Source organism: Octodon degus, unplaced genomic scaffold (assembly GCF_000260255.1).
Source record: "Octodon degus isolate 3935 unplaced genomic scaffold, OctDeg1.0 scaffold00019, whole genome shotgun sequence".
Taxonomy (NCBI): domain Eukaryota; kingdom Metazoa; phylum Chordata; class Mammalia; order Rodentia; family Octodontidae; genus Octodon; species Octodon degus.
In genome coordinates, this window is record NW_004524595.1 from 15,853,101 (window position 1) to 15,858,342 (window position 5,242).

The 5,242-nt window shown below is 44.9% G+C and overlaps 1 protein-coding gene across 1 annotated transcript in view; it reads right to left on the reverse strand.

Annotated features, from left to right (window-relative positions):
- Vsnl1 (visinin like 1) overlaps nucleotides 1-5,236 on the reverse strand; it is a 129,367-nt gene extending 124,131 nt beyond the window's left edge. The window contains exon 1 of the mRNA XM_004627491.3: nucleotides 5,148-5,236. The gene's annotated coding sequence lies outside the window, so the exon portion shown is untranslated. The remainder of the gene's footprint in view (nucleotides 1-5,147) is intronic.
- Between the last annotated feature and the right edge of the window lie 6 nt (nucleotides 5,237-5,242).

Consider the following 5,242-nt stretch of genomic DNA (forward strand, 5'->3'; position numbering starts at 1 on the left):
AGGCCATTTGGTGAATGAGGAGAGTACTCCAAGTCTTAATTGTAATTTAGAACAAAGGGGAGTAGAATACTCACCTGGAAGTAATCCAAGTTATTAAAAAACGCCACACTTTACTTTTAACAAAAGTAAACAGTTGGCTTTTCACAGCAGGTCATCCACTGGTAGGACCGCAGAAGGGTGAGGGAGAAACTGAGAGAAAAGCCCTAGGCAATCATGAGACTCGTGTGCTTTAGGTTAGCTGATCAGGCTATGGAGCACCTCTTTAATGTATTCAGAGGTACTTTATCATTAAAGTGTCAAACCTCCTTGAGAATTCCTCCCTAATTTGCTATTCCATTTCTGTTTCATTCATTAAGCAGTTTCTAAAGCACCCCCAGGTCCTTTTCTCAGTAAAGTTCTCAATGAATTAAGCAAGGAGGAACTCAAACTACTCTGATTCCCTTAAGAGATCATAAGTCACCCGTACAAATGAACTGTAAACAAGGAAGGCAGTGTTGTGGTCCCTTCATAGTGCGAACATGTTAAAATAATTGAAATCATTCCATTACTCAAGAGACCATGATCTAAAAGAGTAGAGTAAGCCTGCCATGGTCTAGGCTACTATTTTCTCCTTGACTTATCAGTATCAATTCTTGTAAACACATAAAATAATTTATCTTTTTACTTATTGAAAATAAAAGGTAGGATACACATGAGTGAATTCCAAGGCATTCCATTCTTAGAGATATTAACAGAATGCTTTTGTGGCTCTATTAAAATCAATTATGAGACCATCTATGGCCCAGCATTTTATTTATTTATTTATTTATTTATTTTTTTGGTGGAACCGGGGATGAACTCAGGCCCTTGTGCTTGCCGGGGAAGCACTTATTCCACTAAGCCATCTCCCTGGCTCCAAGCATTTTATTTTAATATCATATTTAAAACAATGCTAATGTTAAACACGGTGTTAGTAGGAAAGATTTAATTCTTAAACATAATTAACAAGGTACATAAAACTAAAACATTTAATTGATAAATATTGAGTTTCTGCTCTACAAGACATGCACTGTACAAAGCCTGTGGAAATATGAAAAGGTTTTGCCCTTGTAGATGATAATGTCTTACTATAGATACATCTTCAGGGTGAAAACTTTCCTTAAATACTATATGTATATTTAATGTGTGGGGAGGATGGATTTGGCAACTTCTATGGTCCCCTATCTAGCACATTCCCTCTACTATGGGAATTAACCACTGGGGGCAGAAACAGTAGTCATTCATTAATGTATCTCTACATCATTGGATGCTTTAGGAAAGCTGATGCTTATACATACTCTTTGTGACTGAGATAGTGTTGGCTTCCAACCCTCAGCCATTAGTTGAATGGTATCTTTCCTGGACAAACAACCTTCCTATATTTCTAGCTAATCACTAACTTATGGGGCTTAAAAATTTCTCAGAAAGTAGAACACTTTTTTTTTAATATTTATTTATTTTTATTTATTACATTTATTTATTGTGTGTGGCCAGCTCAGCCCACCAGGGGGCAGGTCTGGCTGGCATGTGGTGCTGGGGATCGAACCGCGGTCCCTGTGCTTTGCCAAGCTTGTTTCAAGTAGGTGCTTTAGACCACTGAGCCATCTCTCCAACCCCCAGAAGAACACTTTTAAAAGGACATTAAAACATCAGTTAGCAAACAGATGTTCAGTATTGCTGTTCATCATCCTAAGAAACTACTCAGGGAGTTCCTCCACAATCTTTAGAATCCATACCTATCTGCATCCTGAATTAAGAAGCGTATTTGCTCTGGACAACATTCCCAACAACTTCCTAGTGCTGTTATTCAGTTACAGAATGCAATTCAGGCTCAGAGAATCAAAGCAAGGGACTTAGCAATTCAAAGCCTTTGATTCTGGCACTGGGCTATCTGGTGTTCAGAATAACCTGGAATGGGATAGCAAGACAATGAACACAATGAACCAACACTTTTCTAGGGAAAGAATCTAAGGCAAAATGAATCTAAGGCAGAATTCATCTCCATTTGGTCAAGGTTTACCAAGGAGGGATAAGTTAGCTCACGCTGTCACTTGGTGCACAAGCTGAGAGACTCATTCATCATCTGCTCCTCAGCCTCACAGCTTCAGGGATGGATGGTTAGCACCTCCACTGGATGAGGAGACCCAGCCTGGCCCGCCACAGCCCTCGCTAAGGCCCTAAGGCCCGTCTCTACATAGCAGGACACTGGTGATGACTACTTGTGTTTACCAGGGTCTGGGAGATTACTTTGTTTTGGAGAAAGAATATGTCTTTAAAGACACAGTACTTTATTGTTAAGCACTAGGAAATTTTTGATGAAAGACAGGAAAAAATGAGGAGGAAATGGGGGAGGGAAGGGAGAGAAGATGAGAGGGGGGAAAGGAAGAAGAAAATTAGGCAGGCCATATTGCCCAATGTGTAGTGCCAGGCGAGCTAGTCAGTGAAAAGTGGTGCTTGAGAGGAAAGTGACTGCTGTGTACAGAAAAGGTGGACCTGTGCATTCACAGCTCTGTAGGGGTCACCATGCTGCAGGCCCCTCACTTCAGGGGAGACCATCAAGCTTCCTATGCCCTCTGGCCCCTCCCCCTTCTCTGCAGGTGGCTTCCTCTGGAGAATTTGCATGAAGAACAGGCACCCTGGATTTGGGTTCTGCCTTTTAGGAGCCAGGAGAGCTGGCAGTGCCTGCCTGGTGTTTGCACTGCAGCCTCCTCACTCCAGTAGGTCCTCATCCCTGCAGCTGCAGTGGTTGGGGGGGGGAGGGGAGGGAGGAGGCTGGCTGGGCAAAGGGGTGGGGGTGCACCTGCAGTATTTCTGAAGGCTGGGTTCCCTGATGTTTCTGGGGAGGACAGCAGGGACAGATGGAGGGGCCCTGCGCAGTTCTCACAGAAGACTGCTGATGCCTACTGGCTTGCGTGTGAGCTTCCCCACATCCTAGGACCCCAGACAAATTGAGATGCAAAGGAGGCCAGGAAAGCAGACTGAAATCCAATGATGTGGTGGATTAGAGATGGGGCAACAGAAAGAGATGCACAGACCTTAAAAGGGAAAAAGAAAGAGAGGAAAAGGTGTACAAGGGCCCTTGGGAGAGATCCTGCAGGACAAGCTGAGGAGCAGAAATTGATTTGAAGACTGCAGCAGAGTCACGAAGGATGCTGAAGACTGCAGAGACGCAGGAAGAGAACGCCTCTCTATGCCACCTTCAAAGTGTTTATTCTCTAGCCCAGGAGTTAATTAACTTTTCTTAACCACCACCTCATGGTTCTGGGCCTCAGTTTCCTGATCTTTAAAACAAGAGGTTTGAACCAGTTGCTTTACAAGGTCTCCGCTGGTGTAACCTTGTGTACCTGTCAACCTGTGAGCCAAGAAATCTGAGACCAAATATCTACGAGCTGTAACACCCCAAGCTTCCTGCTTTCTCCAGCACTCTTTGTCAGTGCAGAGAAACACCTGAACCATTCACTGAACGCATGCCAACTCTCACGACCACAGGAGTACGGCTCAGTAGTCAGGAAGGAAGGGCAGAAGGCAGCAAGATGTATATGCTGGATCTCTAAGGAGAGCCTATCCTTGAATTTTTAATTTCAATTTTGTGATACATTTAAATATGTTATAAATTTCTTTTGGGGGGTTGGAAGTAGTTGAATTGATTAAAGGGCCTAAGAAGCAGGTCCTCATCCCACCTATTTGAGGGAAATCTATTTTACCTAGAGACCAGATATGCTTTTCCGTGGAAATCCAGCACATACTCCCCTCTCTTCTCCTGCCTGCCTCCCTCAGCCATTCTGCAAGCCTGCTTCAGTGCAGCATTTTCTGGGCTTATTCAATACCCAAGCCTGATGAAAGCACACTCATGAGCCAGGTGCAGTGAGGCAGGACCCCCTTACACACGCGCGTGCACACACACACACACACACCACACTAGGCAGTTTACATGGATGGGGGTTAAACTGCTTCACAAGAGTTTCATTTTGAATTAGTCTCAACCTAAAATTCCTTTTTTCAAGAATTTTTTTGAAATCCTATGTAGAAACGCATCTCTCTAGCTTCTCTTGTCTTCAAGTAACAAATAACATACAGTGAATACTTCGTGTTTTCGACACCCATCATTTCATTTTAGTCTCCAAAATATGGACAGGAGAGCAACTCTAGAAAAATGGATTCCTACTCTGGCATTACATAGGGCTCAGATGCAGGCAGTGCAGAGCTGGACCGGCTCCTCCTCTCTGAGGAGCACCGACCCCAGCCTCCGGTGGACGTCTTCACGCCCAAGGGACTTCAACAATTATTTCCACAAGGAGTTTGACCTTGTAAAGACCCTTCATCCACTTTCTGTGCAAGCTACAATCCATTTTAACTCACAAAGCAAAATGACCTTTTCTCCTTTAAAGAAAGAAGCCTAACCAAGGTAACACGTCCAGCTGGCCTTTGAGCACTGCCTACTGAGGGTGGAAGCGAGCAGTGAACGCCAAGCCTAGTTTGGGTTTGACAGTCCCCATTCAGGGGCTGAATCAGGCTCAGTTCACAATCCGTGGGGCGCTGGAACAGCTTTCCTTTTTCCTTTTTTTTCCCCCATTCACCATTGCGACGAAAATTAAAAAACGAAAGATTACTCTTCTTATACTAAAAAATGTACTTAATTTTGCGTCTAACTCGCTGGATTTTAAACAATGCCATTTCGCTAAACGATCGCCCTAGGGTCTGCCTTGTCGCCGAGCCCTCGGTTTCTCCTGCGCACACCTTGGCGGCTCCTCCCCGGGGGAAAATGGTGCACTGGACCGGCACAGGTTAGTTCATCGCTGGCAGAAAACTTCACGATCCGTCCATCTGCTACTCAAACCTGCCTCGGAATCCGCCTACATGCAGACCTCACCTGGAAAAGCACCCTGTTCTGAGTATTCTAAACCTAGCTTAAGAAAACCCCCAAACGTGCCGCGAACACACACCGGTGCCCCCACCCGCGACCCCAGGTCTCTCGTGGGCCACGCACATCCATTTAGCCAGCGCTGGCAGGGCACCGTCCCCGCTCAAGCAGACGTCTGCAGACCAGTCTGCGGCTACAGCCACGCGTCTCCCCGCCAACCGCGCGGCTGCACATGCAAACATGCAACGGAGACCACATTTTCACTTACAGTTATAGCGCTGCGAACGGCCACTTTACGAAAATGATAAAACTCAACAGTTTTTTTTTCTTGAAAAAATAAGAAAATGTATATTTAATTTTGGA